Source organism: Bradysia coprophila, unplaced genomic scaffold (genome assembly GCF_014529535.1).
Source record: "Bradysia coprophila strain Holo2 unplaced genomic scaffold, BU_Bcop_v1 contig_87, whole genome shotgun sequence".
Taxonomy (NCBI): Eukaryota; Metazoa; Arthropoda; class Insecta; order Diptera; family Sciaridae; genus Bradysia; species Bradysia coprophila.
In genome coordinates this window covers 1,404,108-1,426,928 of record NW_023504014.1, presented here as the reverse complement: position 1 = coordinate 1,426,928, position 22,821 = coordinate 1,404,108, and the positions used below count along the sequence as shown (strand labels likewise).

The following is a 22,821-nucleotide window of genomic DNA, read 5'->3' as shown; positions in this document are numbered from 1 at the left end:
TCTCGCATCGTCTCATAATTAGTCTGTGTAATTTTTAATCGTGTAATCGTCTAGAATTTTTATTTTAAATAAATTAAAAACGATATTATCGTCCTGGACGATACTATCGTCCAGAACGATATTATCGTTTTTTTAAACGATAGCATCATCAAAAAAACGATAATATCGTCCAAAATAACGATAAATTTGTTCAGAAAAAGAAAATAACGATAATATCGTCCAGCGGATATTTTCATCCAGGACGATATTATCGTCAAAAAAACGATATTATCGTTTTTTGAACGATAATATCGTTTTTTAGACGATAGCATCATCAAAAAAACGATAGTATCGTCCAAAAAAACGATATTATCGTTTTTTTAAACGATAATATCGTCAAGAAAACGATAATATCGTCCTGAAAATATTTTAAAATTTATAATTTTAGACGATATTATCGTCCTGGATGAAATTTTTTTGGACGATAATATCGTTTTTTAGACGATAGTATCGTCTAAAAAACGATACTATCGCTTTTTGGACGATACTATCGTCTAAAAAACGATACTATCGTCCAAAAAACGATACTATCGTTTTTTAGACGATACTATCGTCTAAAAAACGATAATATCGTTCCTGACGATATTGACCGTGTAGTTATGTAGCCTCATCGTGAGAAAAACCCTTTATGAAGTATTCTGTAGTTACAGAGACAGTTGAGCGTTGAGGAAAGTTGACAAATAAAGTCACTTAGCAACTTTAAATCTAACTGTTTCAATAAGAATTACATTCTATTAAGGTTTGCACTTTGAACAGGAGAGGTATATTACGGCATGAGTTTTCTTTATTCTAAGCTAATGACAGTGACATCTTTTCTGAAAATGCTTTACTACGATTTACTTGCGCAAAAAATATTTTGTCTATCTCAAAAAAGTTGGCTCGAGTTTCTATGCAATTTGCACCATGCCTACCTTGCCTTTTCCTATCGTACCGTCGTCAGAAAAATAATTAAATTTTTATTTGTATTGCGCATGATCTCGGGGCTCCGCACATTGCACCAGTATCTGCTACGCGCTAAGAAACTCATATTGCGTAACAAATATTGGGCCGATTGAAATAATAATTACTGTTCGTGGAGATCATGTAGTCGAGTAAAAAGTTAATTAATGTTCTGTTGACATTATACCGACACCGGTTATTGGAACGACGTCTTGCTCTACGAAGTGAATCGACGGTAGAATAGAAAAAGAGAAGAGCTAGGAATATAGAAAACTAATGCCGAAATACCGCTCCAGGTAGAGTTTAAAGTAGTTCGTCGCACCATGTACTACATCCAATTACTTCGATAAGCCGATAATCTATAAACGAAACATACCCAGATACATAGCTCGTATCCGGTGAGTTGACACCAAATAAGTACATGTAATTTTCATTGACAAACCAGTTTTGGTTGTATGGAGCAGAGTGTTTATGGAATTTTGCTGATGAAGACAAAAAGCTTCGATAATGTTGAATCATCTTATGATGAGAAGTTGCTTTTCTTTTCCAACTGAAGTATGATATGTTAATCCGAAGACAAAACAGACTGGGCAGATAAATTTCAATCTGCGAATCCGATAGACTTTGACAGCACAAACCAATAATTTACCTCATAAAATTGGCCAAATCAACCAACCAACCAAGTCATTTCATTATACATTAAGTGAAACAATAACGGAATGAAAGACAATGTAATAATCGGAATGGCTGCGAATAAAAACCAATTGTACTGCCTACATATGTAGCATACAAATCTGCTTCGATTGCGTGTGCCTCACACACTACAATAAAAGTTAAGTACTCGAATTTATTTGATTTTACCGGCACATCTAATACAGAAAGCCTGACATTTCATTACGTAATAATAATAACCTATTTAGTATGTCAAATCTAAAGTGAAAATATGATACATTGTATCCTTTCCATGGTTCTTAGTATCGCTTCCCCCCATCGACGAAAAGAAATGTTCTGACTATACACAGCACAGCTAATGAACAATATTATATTTCGGGGTGTGTATAACCAGCTTAAGTATTCTCTTTTTTTTTCTCCCTTATACCCCCATCAACACACCTCTCTACATGGTTTTTATTTTGTTCAGAATTCAGAGATAAATTCTACATCAGAAATGTATGATAGAGCGAAGTAGAACATATATACCGTATAGAACGAACCGTTACCGTATCTATTATTCTGTTTATTCGGAGAACTCAAGCGGAATGCTATGGGGAACCGGAAAGTCCATCAATCAATTATTCATTCTAAGCTTGTAAGCTTTTGTTATATGTGCTCCGTAACAACATCAAACAAAGATGAGGAAAACGAAAGATTTCTTATTGTCGTCACACATAAAATGATGTTCATATACCATTTTCCGACCGAAAAGTGAATTTGTAGCTTTTCCGTTCGATTTTCAAGAGAATATAAAACGTGAACATGTTTTGTGTACGTTCGGGATAATCATAAAATGCATGACTGCTTCATCCACATCAAAAATATCTGCTTAATGAGATGAAACTCAAAACGGTCTCGTTCTATCGCTGGATTAAAAATAACGGCAAAGTGAATAATAAAGCTTTTGTGCTCCCTTTTGTCGTTGTAATAAAGCTCGAAAGCAAAAACCGAATCCACCGTCATTAAATCGAACAATTAGAGAATAATGTGTCACGTGACGTGAAACATTTATTTCATTAATCAAGATTATAATGTTGCTTTGTATGCAGATTCCACTGGACGTTTTGCATTAAGTAAATTGTAGCATTGGGTGCGGTTCGTTTACCGAAATAGCTCGATTTGATTACGGACACATATTGATGTGAAGTGTTAATTAGATTGGTACAATCTATGGTAGATTGGTAGTCATACCAATCAACAAACTTTATCGGCTCGACTTGACTATTGGCCGAATTTCACATTTACGTATGTGTGTGGCTGGTAAGCAAAATTAATTGGAAGTTCTTTTATTTTGGATAATTGTGTGAATAGTTTGTACTTTAGGCAGGTATTTACATCGAGTGTTAATTAAATGAGCAAATACAAAGGTAATGAATGTCGAACGTTTCTGTATTGTATACAATGCGAAACACATTTGTTTCAAATTTATTCATTTTTAAATGACAAGTATCGGGACTAACAAACAAAATAAAACTCAGAAAGAAAATTGGAAACAGTTCTAGCATATGGTTAACTATATAATGGTTATTTGTTTACCAAGGGGAGAAAATGGAAAATTCCAACAAGAGTGCAAGATTATTATGGCCGGTTTGTCTGTCTGTCTGTCTGTCTGTCCGTCTGTCTGTTCCACAAATTTGGTAGTTTTGGCAGCTCTCAGTCGGTAGTTGATATTTTTGGTAGTTTCGAGCTGGATTGACATTCAAAATTGCAAAGCCACCATGAGCATATCAACACCAGGCAAATAATAATTATTTGTTATCTGATCACCGATAGCTCACAGTTAACATTGCAATTCGAAAATTTGGTAGTTGGTAGTCGGACTACCAAGGCTATAATTGACTACCAAACGTAATTTTTGGGGAAGAGATGTTTACTATTCGAGAACTACGCACCGACTGACGAAATTATTCTACATGCTCGCCTATTTATAAATCGGAAATTTGGTAGTCGGTAGCTTTGGTAGTTATGGTAGTTGCGAGCTGGATTGACATTCAAAATTGCAAAGCTACCGTGAGCATATCAACACCAGGCAAATAATAATTATTTGTTATCTGATAACCGATAGCTCAGAGTTGACACTGCAATTCAAAAATTTAGTAGTTGGTAACTGAGTACCGAGGTTATAATTAACTACTGAACGTAATTTTTGAGGGAAAGATGTTTACTATTCGAGAACTACGCACCGACTGACAAAAATATTCCAACTGCTCGCCTATTTAAAGTTTAATTTATGGTAGTTGACTACCAAACTGGTAGTTGAATTCCAAATTGGTCAAACGTTAGTGGAGATGTTTACTCTTCAACAGCTGGATATCGACTGATGAAGCTATTCTTCCGCCTTGCCTACAAAAAAAGAAAAAAGACCTCACCAGGCTTTAGCCGGTCTATTCTTGTTTATTACTCCCCGAGGTTAAAAAACATTTTTCATCCGTACGTGGCGTGAATTACCGTTTTTATCCACGAAACAAACACATCAATTTGTTTTGCCATTTTTTTAAAACTAAAACAAAATGACAGTTGCAAAGAGAAAAACTCTCGCTCGCCCCATGGGAGAAAATGAAAATTTTCTCACCTGAACTGTCATCATGGGTCAGAAATCTTACAAGTGTTTTCCGAGCAAGTTGATAGTGTTCGTCCATACAAAAATTTAACGCAGGTTACGATAGGGCTATAGTTAGAAACATAAGCTAAATAATAGCGTTTTTGTACACTATCGGAGTAGAAATAATCAACTTAATGATCCATCGGCGCATTTAATGAAACCTCCTTATTTTCACTCAACGAAAATACACTATACGTTAGCGTTACCGATTTAGCGTCGGCAAATCTGACGTCACCCATTAATTTTAAAAGCCCTTACCGATTATACCTCCTTGGAAATTGAAAATGTTTCCTAAACTTTGAATCAGGTGATTGTTCTGTCTTTGAAAGTGTTCTCTTAAGATCCCAAAATAAACAAATGTTTTTCAAAGAGATTATTGAATTATTCAAGCTGTTCTCCTAACCTAGCTTAAGTTTTATCTAAAATCAAATAAATTGAAATGAATCAGGCGTGTTGTGAGCGTTCTGTCTTTGAAAGTGTTCTCCTGAAATTGAGAGTGTTCTACGAGCCATGCATGCTATGATAGTTTTCTGACCCATGACTGTCATCATAGAGAGAGCTCACCGCGGGGGAAATAGGAAATTCCAACCCGAGCGAATTACGGCTCTGGCTCATTAACATCTACGGTCATTTAGTATCTCCTCTTGCTAAGGAAAATCTATGTGCAACTTCCTAATAATACCATATTCTATCTCCTTTAAAACACACCAACATTCTTGAAAGCAAACGCCACATTACAACATCCATTGCATTACAGAAACGTATTTTTCCGGTTGAATAATTGAAATTGTATTTTTCATTTGATGTTTTGAATGTTCGGAAAATTCAACAAGATATCAAACTCCATTAGAAATATAAACCCTCCGAATCCGCCGAATTTGAATATTTAGGGGAAAATGTTTTTCAGTACTCGCCCACGTGATGTTCTCATAAAATAATGTAAGACCTGGATGGGAAGCAAAAGAGAAATAAACATAAAACACGCATGCATTAGCCAAACTGTCTATGTAATTTTACATATTTTTGCTAAACTTATCGGATTTTCCAATATTGGGTATTTGCGGATCATGTCTTGTTTGAGCATATTCGATCTTAATTGAACGTATGAACATTAGATGCGTGGGTGAATAGCACCACAGTTTGTGGAACAAGAAACACATGGAGGTTGGAAAATGAGGTTTTAAAAAATTGACAATTCAGTTTAAAAGTGGCGATATATTTGACAACAGTCTGAGTTTTTGAGCGGTCGATACAAATAGTCATTCAGTTCTAATTCACTGATCTAATCTTCTTCCATTCATTTAGATACCACACTTTCCCACCGAATACTGCCAACCCACAAAGTCTAGTAACAGGTGAATTTCTGTGAGAGTAAAAGGAAAATCAAAAGGAAAAAACTTTTCTAAGCAATTTTCACACCAGACGAAATAGTTAGAAAATTATTAGAATTAGAAAAACCAGAAATAATTGTGTCATGTGAGTAGTCTATGGATTCAGGTCTGCAAAATTTACATAGTCCGCCATCAGTTGATTAAGAATAGAACTTATTCTGTCAGAAAATCAATAAATACTCTATTTTAGTGGACGGGCCTGCATGACTATATAGTGGACCTGCTTAGGCAAAAAATTGTGCATCTTTGAAAATCGTTATTAGGATGATTGTAGGTTGTTCCGTATCGATTCCTGATTCTAAATTGATGTGGGGTCAAGACGGCAGCTCAATGGTTCTCTGGTGAGCGGCCGTTAGGTCCCTTTTTTTCTATGATTTTTCATTCGTAAGCGAGAAGAGATATCAATCCACTCCCAAAGGATAAGTTGTAGAGAAAAGTCTAAAAAAATTTTTGGTGAAATTTATTTTTTGACATTTGAATCCAAAATGGCGGAAAAAATTGGTCAAAATCGAAAAATATTTTTTTTCTCAAAAGAAAATCTCTGAAACCGATAGAAAGACTGTAAATTCGCAAAAATTTTCTTCTAAAGGTTTATAGAGACTTTAAAGAACTGGTCAGATCCTAAAATTTAACCATTATGGTACATCATCTCGATATTCAGGATTATTGAGAGTCATCTTAACAATCCCGTAAATTCAAACGATATCCTAAGAAACCTCAAAACTCTAGAACTGGGAAGATGGTAGACCATGTTGGATGGAGGAATTTCGAGAACCAAAATACTACCATCTCATTAACACCAGAAGGAAACCCAGAAAAACTTGACAAATCCTTCAAATTACTCAAATTCTAGAACTGATAGCATGGTATGCCATGTAAGGTGGTGGAATTTTAGGAACTAACATAATATAATCTCAACAATCCCAAAAGTCCAGAAGGGAACCCAATAAAACCTGAGATATCCTTCATAATACTTACGTTCTAGAGCTGGGAACATATTGTGCATGTGCATAATTTTAGGAACTGACCCACTACCACCTCAACAGTTCAATGAATCCTGAAGAGAATCCAAAAAAAACCCAGAGATCCTTCAAAATCTTTAAATTCTAGAACAGGGAGCATGTTTCCGTGAAAATATGAAACTCGGTTACGCCTTGAGTTACTAAAATTTACAAAAATTACAACTTTAGGTCGATTGTCATGGAAATACGTGTGATTATTTACTCTAAAGAAATAATAATTTCGATGTATTTTTACGTGAAGAACATGTGGTGACTTCACTGTTACGGACATATCTCCGGAACGAGCTGCCCGATTTCAATAAATAAAAAACGAAAACGTTTAAACCTTTAGAAGAAAATTTTTGCGAATTTACAGTCTTTCTATCGGTTTCAGAGATTTTCCTTTGAGAAAAAAATATTTTTCGACTTTGACCCATTTTTTCCGCCATTTTGGATTCAAATGTCAAAAAATAAATTTCACCAAAATTTTTTTTTGACTTTTCTCTATAAATTATCCTTTGGAAGTGGATTGATATCTTTTCTCGCTTACGAATGAAAAGTCATAGAAAAAAGGGACATAACGGCCGCTCACCAGAGAACCATGAGCTGCCGTCTTGGCCCCACATCAATTTAGAATCAGGAATCGATACGGAACAACCTACAATCATCGTTATAACGATTTTCTAAGATGCACGATTAAGCCCTTTTTTCAGCCTAAGCAGGTCCACTAATACCGCAAATATAGCTATCTGATTCAATTAGCTTTTCCAACAATGATTTCTGTAGTATGCGTAAACATACTTACATTTTGTATGAACAACTCAATCTACTCTACCCAAACCTCAATGATTTCATATTCACCATCATAGCGCTGCTATCGTCAAAATCGTTAAGTCTTATCTGTAATTTGCGTTCATCGGATTGAGTCGATGGTAAAATTAAAATTTTCTTCTATACAGCCAAAAATAGGCGTACCGCTTCTCTATATATACATCCTTTGTTCATCATTAGCTCTCACTTTGTGCATAGAAATAATGGATTTCGTCAAAGTTGCACAGATTATTTAACCTGGTCAATATTATACAGTGCAACTACAGCATATATACAAAAGCTTATTCGATTATGGCCAGGCTCTGCACTTTTGAAAAGAGATATTGTTTGTATTTTGCCCGTATTTGGGCTGCAGAAAATTGAATGGGAGATCCGGATTAGCTGCAAAAATGTTGGTAGATTTTAAACGAATCAAAAAAAAAATCAGACCGAGACAAAGGAAATGGTTATAATCGTTTCGAGATTCGAGTGGAATCAGATGTATCATCAAAATTTTCAACAAAAATATCGCATCCATGTTACATAATGATATACACACACAAAATAATAGACTTCCACTTCATCGAGCTTAATAGATACCTAAGCCCGAGTTAATAAAAACAATCCGACCCCGATCCAACAAATTATATACACAATCCACAAAATATTATTTTGAATTATATTCGGATACCCTACACATCCCTCTGCCGTTCAATATTATGATACACTTAATGTATTTTGTTTATTTTTATGAAAATACGCACACAATTCCATTATCCATAATAGAAAAATCCCTCAAATTATTCGACATTAAATTTATTCAAGTTTATATTATTCCAACGAAACTATTTCATTTGAACAAAATATGTTAATAAATTATGAATTCATAAGTTATACGTTCTGCTGTTGTAAATATAACCAATTCGACTTTTGACGAAGAAAACGATGAAGCAACCAAACATCCCACTTTACAAGTTCTATTTGTAAATGTACACAATTTACTAGGCCCCACCTTATGGGTGGGTCAGGTCTCTTGACTGACTGATTTTCTCAATAAATTTATGCGATTGTTACAGAAGTAATAATAAAATTGTGCATCGATTCTCATGCCATCGTAATCCTAAATATTCGTAGCTTAACTGTTACGAGCATAAAATCCCATAAGAATTGCCAAGTTACGAAAATGCGAGCTGCACACTGACTTATTGTCTTATAAACTGCGCATTCCTTTATTTTATTCAAAATAAATTTTTAGAATATTTAAACAAGGCAAGCCAAGCCTTACATTTTCAAACGATCGTAAGTCTTATTGTCTGCTTGTAAAGGTATTGAAAAGATTTCTTGTCTATGTATTGAACAAAAATGAAACTCGTGTGGATTACGGTCCTCGCTTCGCTCTGGCCACAACGTACACACTCGTTCAATACTTTCCATTAACGAACATAGCCTCAGGAATTTCAGTCCTCGTCGATTAAAAAAAAAAATTGAAATCCGTTTAGAATTACTCGACTTATCGTATCGTCGTATCGTATCAAGCGACGAGACAAAATTTTTTTTTTGGTAATATCACAGAGCTCACCCGTCCGTTGTAGCCCATCTTCGATTTCATCATCATTTCATTCCTCTTTGATTACAATTTTTTCTATGGTAATCCGTTTAGGATTGCTCAAGTTATCGTGTTATCAAGCGACGAGACAAAAATTTATTTGGGAACATCTCTAAGATCATCCGTCCGTCATAGCCTATCTTCGAACTTAACCTCAGGAATTTTATTCCTCGTCGATTAAAGAAAAGTTTATGGAAATCCGCTTAAGATTACTCAAGTTGTCATGGTATCAAGGAATGAACAGTAGTGAACATTGTGTGACATTTGAGAGTGATTATCATCCGTAAGACCCATGACTTTCAGTCATCAAGGGAACAACAGAACTTTCTTTTTGGTATATATTCAAATATTATGGTTTCTCAACTGTGCTACTTCCCATCCGCAAAAAGGCACAGTGTATGTATATGTATAGTATATCCTTTTACAATATTCATAATAATCCCGAGAATACAATAATCATATTTCGACCGGCATCCTGATATTCGTATTTCGCATTCATTTTGTTTGTCTTAGACGTTATAAGAATAGGAAAATATACACATTGAATCAGGGCGTATGTGTCTTATTTAAATGTACTTTTACAGGGTGTTAAATTATTAACCGTTTTCCTTGTCAAAATCTGGAACACATTTTCAAATGTTGAAGGAAATCTTTGCCATTTGAAACAACAGGAAGATGTTTATTAATTCTGAAATACAGGTCTGTTTGTAAGTCAATTTTTGATTTGTGTAGTATATATTGAGATGTTAACATTTCTGGAGCTTTGAAAGACGTATATAACTTTGCAAACAATTCTCAGTATTATTTAGTCATTCACTGTGTGATGGAACTACGTTTTAATGAACCCAGATGGTAAAAGGTAAATGGGAATTGCTAAATAGGTTTCACGAAAGGCTAACCAGTTCGGGTCATATATACACAAACAAACACACGATGGCAATTTTATTAAAATCTAGTCAAGCGAAAGAGTTGAGGTACGTCTGAAATAATGGAAGTAGAAAAAGGAGAAGATTTCAGTGTCAAAAGTTTTTTTCTTTTTCATCGAGATCGACATACATGGCCCAGGTTGAAACAACATTTTAAATTCGAGACATGTACACACCATACCATTGGACGAAAACTTTTTTTTTTAAAGTGAGACGTGATCAAAGGAATTACAGTATTTTTTCTTCATTCGGTAACCTTTTTTCAATATGAGGAAAGGGGTGCAGGAAGAGATATACATTCTGTCGATAGAGCTCGTTCATTTTTGTTGCAAACGAATTATTGACTTTCGTCGACTCAATTTAGCTATCTTTAGCGGGGACAGTAGTACAAACTACAAATATTATTGTTGTACTTCACTGATAGACGAATAATGGTTGTCATCACGAACGGTCATTACCTGTGTTTTCATGAAATGTAAATAACATCAACGAATGATAATTAAGCTCTGGCACTTTGTTAGATAGCGAAAAGCTTGAACGCAAGACTGAGCAATTCGTCATAATAGACTAAAATAATAGAAATGTATGGTATAGACGTCAATAAGTGTAATTGAACGATTCTTTGAAATTTAGTTCTTCATATAACTATATGAAGCAAAATGGTTCATGTTCCAATTTACTGGCTACATTGATTATAGTTATACAGAATGATTCAAATTTCTATAAGATTTTGCAGAATTACTATGAACTGACGACTGTGTTCAGCTTTTTTTTCTCAATATTTTTTTAGAGACCTATTACGGTCGATAGAGCTGGTTAGTGTTAACTAACAGCAGACACTAATCATTTACGATAAGGAAAAACCCGATGAACTATATGTCTGACGCAGGAGTCGAGCCTGTAACATATAGGGCGTGAGTCCATCGATCTACCGATTGAGCTACCTACGAGCATAATTCACTTATTTACCCACAAAACTAGCATAATTCACTTATGCAACACTTCGCTCTTGTGTTGAGAAATAACGGAAAATGAATAGTAGGGTGACTGTGTTACAGAGTCGTGATTCCGAAGATGTTTTTATAAAAATAATTCTGACATTGCAGGCAGGTGCGTATGGAAATTTTAACCGCGATTTTCTCGTTGTTATGTTTGTTTTGCATACAAACCTGGCAGCAATGTCAGAATTATAAAAAAAAAAAAATCACCGGTACCTGCCGTATTAAGCAAAAACATCGCATGTCTTTTCGCATTAGCTTTTAAAAGCTTTCGAAATTTTTTTTGAGCTTCGAGCTTCTTTTGAATTCAAATGGAATGTTTCACTTTTTGAATGGAATCTAAAAGAAACTCAAAGCTCACAGTAGCTTTCGAAAGCTCTTAAAAGCCAATGTGAAAAGACATGCGATGTTTTTGGTTAACACTGCAGTTGTCCATGAACCAGAGTTGTTGGTAAAGATGAAGTCAGTCCTTTATTACCTAAAGCCACATACTGCCGCATTAAGCAAAAACATCGCATGTCTTTTCGCATTAGCTTTTAAAAGCTTTCGATTTTTTTTTGGAGCTTCGATCTTCTTTTGAATTCAAATGGAATGTTTCACTTTTTGAATGTAATCTAAAAGAAGCTCAAAGCTCACAGTAGCCTTCGAAAGCTCTTAAAAGCTAATGCGAAAAGACATGCGATGGTTTTGGTTAACACGGCAGTACACGTATGTATCTACGGAAGCATGGATCGGTAATATCGTATTCATCTCATCTTCCGTAAATAGGTACACTGCAATCGAATAATATCGGCCATTTACGCAGAGCTTCGTGAGTACAATTTACTATGTGACTAGTATCGTAGTACTTTCTGTAAATTTCGCACCTGTCTAAATAGAAATGTCTTTGCAAGCATAGATGTAGTCAATTATATATATTAGATGATCAGATGAAATTACGCTTCTCATATGTTACGTAATTCGCCTACGTGCAATTCGATACAGTGCACGTTGTTGTGTAGTTACAGAATGTGTAATACCTTAAACGTAAATATATTCTAAAAATCTGTGCCTTAACTCTTCGCTTTAAAAAAAGAAGCGTAAAATGAAATGAAATTATTTTTGATGTCGACAATTTTAGTTCAATATTTTCGTAATGTGCAGTTATCGTGCGCTGTGCTGTTGGCGTATTATATTTCAGAAATAACCACCACATAAAATTTCACCCAGTTAATGGCGCCGTTAAAAAATTGTAAACGGTTTTGTTCAATAAAGTTTAACTGTCAACCCGATTCAATTTTTTAACAGCGCACCATATACCTCTACGGTTTGACAAATACCCAATCGAAAAATGTCTCTTGTGAATTTAATCGCATTAAACATTTTTTTATTGTTCATTTCAATCGAATCATAAATCAGTATTGGTTGAATAAAGAAATTTTTACCTGAATAACAGTTTTAATTGTCATGGCATGGCAATCATGAAAATTACACAACTTTTTAGAATAGAAATAGAGTGTTTAGCGATAACGAGGACGAGTTAAATTTAACTGGTCTCGGGGTCACACGTCAAAAATTCCCTGAATGAAGAATAAAATTGAAGTCGCGCTCTGTTTACAAACAAAACAAAAGCGGCAAGACTGCATATAAATTGGCAGGACTCAGGACTTTAATCGTGTTGCACATTTAGTGTGATCCGGACCACAAAAACCTTGGCTATTATATAGCTCTAAATAAAATCGAAATGGCAAGCCAATCGACAACAGTGGATAAAGGTTAATCAATGGGACTGGTTTGTATTCCCTTATAAATCAAAAAAGAGTTGACACTAATGAAGTAAGAGATTTGGCAATATTTTAAACGAAAGAAGTAACAGATTTTGGGGTCGTTTGGCCATGGCCATGTGCCGTTTTTTATTGGTTAATTGCAATATTTTTGAGCTTAAAACTTGAGACAGTAGAAGAAAATTGACGTTAACGTAAGTTGACTTGTCATTCTCGCAGAAGGGATTAACTGAGCGTGTCTATCCTATTAAATCGAACTTTTAGTTAAGATGTAAATTTTGGGGTGTAATATGCAATGCATTGTTAGGATGGTGAATGAACGGTCAAATAAATTGTTTCTCGTGACAAGAGTGGTATAAAATCACTACATCAACGAAAAGAGTACGAAATCATAGTGTTCATCGAGTGCGAAAACGAACCGATGTCATCCATAGTACCATAACCACAACTTATCTTTCTTTGTTATTTTGACAATTGCTTCGTTAACAGTGTTGAGGTTATGGCTCTATGGATGACTGTTTGACATTTCATTTCACCTTGGAATAAATTTTGACGTTATACCCACAAGTAAGTCAAAATTAACTGGTCAGAGATCGCTTTCCGATTAATACTATAGTCTAATTGCATATAAGATTGTTATGACTAGAGCAAGAACACCGGAGACCAGTTAATTATAACTTCAATTTGTCATTGAATATTTTCATATACATTTTGACATATCAAGGCAACTTAAGATAACTGGTCCGAATTATATTGCACACATGAATGAAAATATTTTCCCACACCCTGTGTATCTGTTTATTTACATATATCAACAATTTGCATATTTTCGAATTCATAATGAGCAAAAACATTTCTAGGAAGAATAAGAAAGAAAAACGAAAATGAATGAAAAATTTCGAATTTACCTTTTTCAAAGAAGTTGATAATTCCATCTGTTGTGATGGTGTTGAAAAATAATCCAAATGAACAATGCTGTCTTACTCCAAACACATCCTTTTATGACTTATTCAAATTCGGATTTTCGATTTTTTTTTTTTTTCCTTATTGTCTACGGCAAGCTGTTTTCGAATTACTTATCGCTGCGTTGATATTTTTTTAAATTAATTTCTTTGTTAATTCCTCGTTATAATTAATTTTAATTCGTTTATTCACATTTATGTTTGTCGAAAAAGTTTAGTTTTAATTCTGAGTCGTAAAGTTTGTAAAAAATATTATTTTCGGGGCTTCACACACTGATGATTCAGAATCACACCAAGTGAGCAAAATTGTAAACTTCTGTCGATTTTTTTTGCGCGAACCTGAGCAGTGAAAATTTAATTAAATTTTCAACATGACTGACGAGCCGGGCAAAATTAAATTCACACAACACTGGTCGGTTGGGGCTTTTTTTTCTCTCTCGTTACGATTCGGTCAAAAGCAATCAAAAAAATTATTTTCACTTAAATGCCTCTTTCTAACTTTAATCAAGTTTTTGTGTTACATTTAGACTAAGTATATTATATACAACAGTCGCACAAAGTGGATTTACGTTTTAAAAAAAATAATATTACCCCGAGATACAATCTGTTATATATACCACGACACGACCGACCGTTTTGTCGGTGTTGTTATACGTTCGTTTATAGATTAAACTTTCTATTAATTTGATATCGGTATCGGTTAAACGGACAGAGAAAGTGTATCAGCCCAGTCGTATAAGTTCTATAGATTTTTCACAGTTGAATACAAAGTTTGAAAAGAAATTAACAAAGGGTTTAGGCTCATGCACACACAAACTCACTCTTATTCCAAAAAAAAAAATTATTTTCCAACGGCAACAGAGTTTCTTTTTCTATTCTGTCTTCTATTTTTCGGTGAAATTTTTCTTCTTTTTCTTTTCCGTTCTTCGGCTATATATCTGTTTGGAAATTTGGAAATTGATTGAAATAAGCTTCACTTTCAGAAAGTTTACAATATTCGATTTATAGCACAATTAACGCTTAAATTTACGGAAAAACGAAATTTCCTTTTCAGCTTAATCCATTTAATTTAATGACTAGAACTGTGTGGCGGATATCTGTTGAGAGAAAAAAGAAATTTTTTTATCAAAATGAAATGAGACTTTTTTCGGTTGCTTGTTTTCGATTAAATTTGCACAGATTTATATATGTTCTCGTTTTTGTGTGAAAATTTCTCGATATGTACGTAAGTTTCGGGTTTTCCTATCTCCCTGCACGGATTATATGCGGAGACGGGTGAATGTTATTTGTTGTGATAGCTATGTGTCCCAATCGTATTCGTCACTGATTCGTTGGTAAATTGATGATGGGCATGTAGCCGACTGCCTTTGTGATGTTGTTGGCTTAGCTGGTTGTATGTATGGGTTATACATTATTATTGAAAAGATTTCGGTTGTTATACTGTACAAAGCCCGGACGTTTTCCCATAATCCTACATCGAAAGTCACTTCCTTTTGTTTACACAAATGATAGTTTTCGTACACTAGGCGAATTATCGTTTTTTGTTGGGAAGTTAATGACGAATTATGTTATCATTGATTGACGATAGAACAGCCAGTTTTACCACAAGATATTCAATCATTCCAATTAAGGAATGTGTACGACAATTCTGGGTTAATGATTGGGCGATATATCTGGAGAGACAAGTTGGAAAGGAATGTGTACAGTGTGGTTGAATAAACATTAACAACTTTCAATGGTCATGTTGTGGGATTCTTTTCGAAATCGACTTCATCGGATCCATTTTTATGGGGGATAGCGGGCCTGGAAAGGACTTGATGAAAAAAATGTTTAGGAGTTATTCTGGCGCATCTTCAGACGTTTATATAAGCCATCCCAAACAAAATTCGGTTCGATGTTTACAAGTCGATTTTTAAAAGAATCTCTCTTTTAATCTGGAGAAATTTCGTTTTACTTTACGAAGGATGGAATAGTTATTTACTTTACTCGTGAGGTAATGTGGCCTTTCCTTCACTAGTGAAGACCCTTTCCCTCGCTCGTAAAGTAAAACGCCATACTTTACACGTGAAATAATTTGATTCACGATGAGTAAAAGTACCTCGGGCTGAAGCCCTCGGATACTTTTACTCATCTGGATACGAGATATCAAATTACTTCACTGGTATAATAATGTACTATTACATAACAAGTGATAAAACGATGAAAAGTAGAGTTTTCGTGTGAATTTTGTTGATCCGAGGCGAAGCCGAGGTCAATAAAAACAAACGAAAACGAGACTTTTCATTTTTATCCCGAGTTATATATTGCATTTTACATGCTGAGGGCGTCGAAAGAAGTGCTTGAAACATGAAAGGTACGGTTTTAGACGCACGTAGCATGTTAAGACTGTTCCCTAATGAAGGAATAGTAAAATTTCTAGAGAAACGTGTTAGAGGTTCCAGTTTGCGGTGAGAAATAAAAGCAGTGATACAAAAAGTGATGTTTAATCAATCGCTGATTCTAACAGAATAAACATAAAAACTGTCTTTCCTCAAGTGCCAACTTGATTGATTTAACTCAATTAGAATTTATGAGAATGCTAAGTTCAATCTTCAACACTCTCATTCCCATAAATTCTACCACTTGAATAAATATCATCCTCCGTTGCATAGCGACAACATAATAAATCAAATTTTATCTTAAGTCTTCGTCTCCGTTAACTTCCTCCTTAACCAGAACCATATGGACTGCCGTAACCAGCTTCTCCATCATAACCATACACTCCGCCGTACGAAGAACTATCGAAGCCTTCACATGCAACTTTGCCACCAACGACCGACTCTGCGGCGACCGATTTCTCAACCATTGTCCCAATGAATCTTCCACCTTCGTCTTATTGCCTTCCGTCTTCGTCTTCCGCCTTCTGTTTTCTTCTTTTGTTCTGTTTATCATCCTTTCCTCCATCTTCTTCTTCTTCTTCTTTTGTCTTCTTCTTCTCTTTTTGTTTTCTTCTTCTTTTGTATCCTTTTTCTTTTGCTCAAACTTTGTTGCTCTCCGCTCAAGTTCTGTTACTCAAACTCTGTTCCACTTTCTTCTCTTTTCTTTTCCTTTCTTTTCCTTTCTTTTTTTTCTTTTCCTTTCTTTTCCTTTCTTTTCTTTTCTTTTCTTTTCTTTTCTTTTGTCCGGTAAACTTTGCCAATGTCGATGCCGTAAATAACACTTGTTTCTTGTTCTTTCATTGCTCGCAATCCATTCTTTCGTCCATTTTTAGTCCTGTCGTCAACGTTCTTTCCTTTCCAAATCTTATTTCCAAATCCTACTCCGTTTTCAGTCCATGTCAGCATACTTTCATTCTCGATTTTATTTCCATCTTCATCTTCTACTTTTCACTGCCCTATCCCCGATCTGTGATCCAGTGATACAAAAAGTGATGTTTATTCAATCGCTGATTCTAACAGAATAAACATAAAAACTGTCTTTCCTCAAGTGCCAACTTGATTGATTTAACTCAATTAGAATTTATGAGAATGCTAAGTTCAATCTTCAACAAAACGTCACTAGTAACAATATACCATTGAAACGACGCATGTTCGCAAGTGAACCTCTTATGACAGAACTGCATAAAATTACGTTAAATACTTTCTTTTGATTCGATGTTGTTTTAACCGTCAAATTCCATCCGCCTTTGAATGTGTTAGTCTTTGAAGCACCTGTGCAGAATTTATTAATAAAGAAAACGAGTTCGTTAAGTTCCTCTGTTAAAGTTTGTTGATAAAGCTGAAGCTCATTACTTATTTAACAGTTGACAAAGCCATCCGTAAAAGGTTAGCTGTACCATTTAGGAAGACGAAAATGTTTATATCAAACGATGCTTGTTGTAAAGCTTAAGTTTATACTCAATACAGAAACCGCTCTTCTGAATAGAGTGAAAGATTGATCAAATGTAGTCAGTCGTTTTAGTAATTCATGTCTATTTTTATACATGCTTCCTTGAGCTTTACTCGCCTCAATGCCAAAGAAACGGCATCTGTTAATGCACTCATTCCCTTTCATAAGTAAGATGAAAGAAAGGTGCATCTGCATCATGCATATAACATTTAATTCGTCAAACATTTTATTCTGATTCATGAGCCATTAGAGGAAAAACTTCTTTTTTATAGGGCGATTGCGATTGTCACTTATAGTTATGGATTGACGTAGAACTGGGAAGTTACAAGTTGATTCCCCACCCCATATACCTACGGTATAATATGTAGAATTTACTCACAATTTTCGAGTTCTACGTCAACTTAATTGTAAGTGAAAATCGCAATCGCCCTATTAACGGATTTGAAGAGATTCTTCTGAAACATACTCCTTCAATAATAAAAACTACAAGAACACACATAAGTCGACGCAAATCCACTTTAAACACTTTGATGAGGATTTAGTTCCGACAACGACATTGCATCTAATTATATATATATATATATATATATATATATATCTTATATGTGGTGTGTATGTGCTGTGCACTGTTGAGTTGAGAAACGATTTTAAGCTAAAAGATGAAATAAGTGGAGTGTTGACAGGTTAGTTTCATTATCGACACAGTTAAGTGTATTGTGTACTTCATATTTGACTGCTATGTTCAATGGGAATATTACGTTCTTGGATAGATGCGAGAGATTTGAATTGATCTTAAGTTTTGTTTTATGCAAAAAGCAAACAATTTTCATGCGATACACCATCGTCTCCGTCCAATATTACGAATTGTTCACATTGAAAGCAGCTATTTTTCCATCTTTTACTTAAACAAGAAACGCTTTTCATCCTCAGCAGCTCGTTGTCGCATCAGCATTTCAGGTTGTCACATAATTCCTCTTGGAAATCTTTTTGTTTATACCGAAACTCTTGTGCATTATTTGATTTCACTTGCATTGTTTGTACATTGCTTGACGGTAAAAAAAAAAGCGCTGAACAAACGAAACGAAACAAAAAAGCTCAAAGAGGTTTAATTAAAAAGACTCTGCCATTCCGGGATATTTTACGTAAGAAAGCATGAATAATGTAAAAGTTTAATGCGACACAAACTGCCATTATGTATTACTACGCCACCACAGGCACGATTTTAATATGTCTCAGTAATTACAATTGACACTTAATTACAGCTTTTAAAAAGAGAAGGAAAAAAATCGTAAAAGGAAATGCATCAAAAATCAATTTACAATAAACGAGTTGCTAATGAATGAATAAATAATGAAGCGAAAGTAACTGAGTTAATTATACAAAAACCGATCTAATGGAGTGAGAAATTTTTACAGTAATTACTCAATCACCAAAAATTATTATTCCAAAGAATTATTCTGCACCATGCACAATCGATCAAACTCAATACTTTTAACCATTTCATTATATGTGTATGGCTTATTGGTAACACAACGTTTACCTTAATGAATATTCGGTTGCAATTATTTTATTTTAGCAATACCATTTATGAAAATAATTTTTGGGACCAGGCTCATCATAATGGGAAAAACAAAATAGTATGTTGTGTTACAAGTATTGTAATGTTGATTTTTTCAGCACTAGACCCAAGTTTTCCTTACGAGCGGAGCGAGTAAGGAAAATTGGGTCGTGTGCTGAAAAAATCTCATTACAATACGTGTAACACATCATGCTTTGTGCCAACCGAGAATTGAAATAGACAAATGCACAAAAATTCAGAATTTTCATTGTAAACAATCACTCTTCGAATTTGATCGATCACGTTGCTTTGCATTTTTTTAAAACGAATGCTGTAATAACTCATACGAATTTCATTTCAACACTGGTTTGAGTGTTGTAATAAGCCATGAAAACGGGTGTTGTAATTTTGGACATTTCAATCTAGTTATCGATATTGAAATCCGTCGTATTTCAATTCTCGGTGGCACAAAATGTTTTTTTTTAACTCAAAAACGCTATTATACGTGACTTTTTATACACCGCGCGTCGACGAAACGTTACCTCAAATGTTTGAGTTACCTTACTCGGCCAATAGACGGATGATAGAAATGTTGCCTTCTGGTAAGAGAAATGGACCCTTTACAAATTTGTAGCCTACATTTAGGTGGAAAAATATTCGTTTCCTGATGATTTCTCCGAACCAAAATCTTTTTTTTTTTTGAAAATATGAAACCATTAAACTCCGAATTTATCTGCTCTGAAAATCCTAACTGTCGCTCCGCCATGTTTATCCATTAATTTTCCCCAGAATTCTAATTAATTTCGAATAATAATGTAACGAGTGAATGAAGTATAAGATAATAAAAGAACTTGAAATAATTTCGACTTTCGAATTCGTTTACATAAAAAAAACCAAAATATTTCGTTCGTTTATGACTTTTTATTCTGGAAAGAAATGCATAAATTCCTGAGATGGTAGGAAGTAATGTTTAGCGGATTCTTTATATTTGAAGGAGACGTTCAAAGTTGGCATTTCCATAAACGGAAAATCTACAAAAGTTTTCTTTACGACTTTCGGCGTTTAGACGGTTATATCTCATGTTATTACTCTGTTAATAAAGGATTTTAAATTAAACAAGACTTTGTTATAACGCCATAATTAGCTCTGCGCAAAATTTCCCAATTTTAGTAATTAAAAATTTGACTGAAATTCCCTTTTTTTCGTGCACATAAAACGTTTTTGTCAATTTAATTTTACCACCGTGTCGTATGGAACTCTAATTATGAAATTTCGATGAACAACCTATGTTTGACATGCAATGCACAGACTATGGAAGTTAAAGTGGAACAAGTTATCGTTGATACGAATTATGCGATAAACTCAAATGTGAACAATTTGTTTTGCACAATTAGGATATAAATGAATTATCATTTCTATTGGAGCGATATGGCTCCATAATGGGTTTTTAAACGACAATTTTAATTCGCTTTAAAATTATGCATCGTGCACAAATTGCGATATTCGGTCTCAGAATGTGTGTGTAATGGTGGTGAATGCTGTTTGAAAGTGTGCTAGTTAAATCGTCAATGTTGCAATTTCGCGGAAATGGGAAAAATTTGAATTCGAAAATACGAAAATACGAAAACTTCCTTTGCAACAAGTTTTGTAATTTTGCAACAAAATTCTTTCATTTGGCTGTCAGCTGCAAGTAATTCAAGTCGAGAATAATGGCAGCAATGATATTATGTTTCAATCTTTAGTACAAATCAGTATAGAAAGCTTTATCAGTTTTAATTGTTTGTTCGTTTACTGTTTGTCGGGCTTTTGTGTAATTGTTTTTATGTCTGAAATGTAAGCGCGCCCTTCGTTCAGTTTGTAACATTGAATCACATTTGATACATAAATACATCGGTTTTCAAACTCTAAAGAGACAATCGAAAAATTCTGTTGGCTTAAAGCAGCTTGAGAACCCGAATAACGACAATTTTTGTAAGATCAAAAACCGAGAAAAAGCCTTCCGATCGATTTTCCTTTCGAAATAAATCTGGGAGGGAACACGTAGTTTAAGATACTTTTGTTGAGTGAGTTTCATCAAAGTGAAACCATGAATCGAAAGTGTTCTAGTAATGAGACGTCTTTAATTTGCACTCCAAATGACGGTAGAAAGAACCTTTCCAACGTCATTTTTAACATTTCTCCTGTGTATGACAAACCAACCTCAACTTTCGAAACATGCTTTAGGAACATGCTTGAGATACATTTCTGAAACAGGAATCATTACATTGATGAAGCTCTTATAAACACGGAGGAATATATTTTCGTGGAGCTGATGCTACAAATGCTGCAACATTTGTGTGAAACAAATTTCGTTACTGGAATATTACGATTCGTTTGCAGCTATATTTGATTTATGTCGACATTCTCGTTGTTCAGTGAGTTTCATTCTCAAAGTTTTCACAGCATTCAATGTACTGTGCGAAAGTCACAAATGCGAGAAATAGAAATGAAAAATAATTATTTCCCGAACGAACAGTGTTGTCAACACGAACGGCAGTACCATGAATTTTTAAATAAAGACAGTCTGCTTTTGACAAGAAGACCGAATTATAAAGTCTCCAAATTTGACGACCAATAATTTCCTGAAAAATATTTCCACTTTGTGTGTGTGTGTGTGTGTGGTGGGCTTTGACTTTAATTTTTCGGTAAAAAGTTATTATGAGCACATCAATTATTCATTATTGACAAGTGAAGCGTAGTATACAATCAATGAAAATTGTGAAATTTCTTTACTAGCACGGCATATACACACATCGATGTATTCATTCCAAGAACTTGTAAAGTTGAGAAAAGCAACGTTTGTTTACGAAATTTCCTTGGCAAACCGCAACAAAACCTGAATAAAGTTTTCAGTGCTAAAAAGTCGAAACTTTTTCGGTATAACCAAGTGACATTTTTTTTGCGAACATTCTGAGTATAATGAATGAATAATACCGAAGAGTAACGAAAATCTGATTTGAAGGTAAAAAAGCGTCGGGAAAGTTTGTACAGTAGAGAAATGTCTTGATTTCAGATTCTGATTTTTGTTGTTGTTGAAATAATTAAATTCAAAAGTACGATGTTAACATCTATGATTTTCGTGTGGCGGCACCTAAAATTTGTAAAAAGGATCTCGTATTCTTAGCAATCTGTGCAGACAAATTTTTGCAAGATCCCATCACTTGTCATCACTTTTTTGGCAATAATTTTTAGAGAAATCCTACAAGGAACCATTAACATTAACAATGAAGCACTTCTGTGTACCATTTCAGAATTGCAACTCATTTCCTTTCGTCACTAGTGCCGTAATGAATTTTAAAACATCTTAAAATGAAATGTGAAAGTTGCTCCATTTTGTTAATCAAAAATGAAAAATGTTCGAGCATGGGAATCCAATGGAAAGCCAATAGAAACAGGACGCGATTTAACATCCCACATTAGTAAGAAAAACATACCAAAGTTGAGTTGTGCAACACAAACTTTTGATAGCAGATAATTGAATCGTATATGCACATTGCAGAGTTAAAAGTCAATGAAATGTTACATTCAAAACGGAACGACCTTTCACCTACATGAACGATTTTGTATTCACATTTTGTTTTCTATAAGCTACCAATGTATGCTTTT

The 22,821-nt window shown here is 34.3% G+C and overlaps 1 protein-coding gene and 1 long non-coding RNA gene across 2 annotated transcripts in view; one reads left to right on the top strand and one right to left on the bottom strand.

Moving 5' to 3' along the window:
* Positions 1 to 22,821, bottom strand: part of LOC119084638 (neurotrimin-like) — a 187,926-nt gene that overhangs the window by 163,910 nt on the left and 1,195 nt on the right. Inside the window, exon 2 of the mRNA XM_037194706.1 lies at positions 13,698 to 14,848. The gene's annotated coding sequence lies outside the window, so the exon portion shown is untranslated. The remainder of the gene's footprint in view (positions 1 to 13,697; positions 14,849 to 22,821) is intronic.
* LOC119084639 lies at positions 6,922 to 21,220 on the top strand. Its single transcript, XR_005089104.1, has 3 exons — positions 6,922 to 6,953; positions 18,288 to 18,291; positions 21,210 to 21,220. It is a non-coding gene; the product is annotated as an uncharacterized LOC119084639 (long non-coding RNA).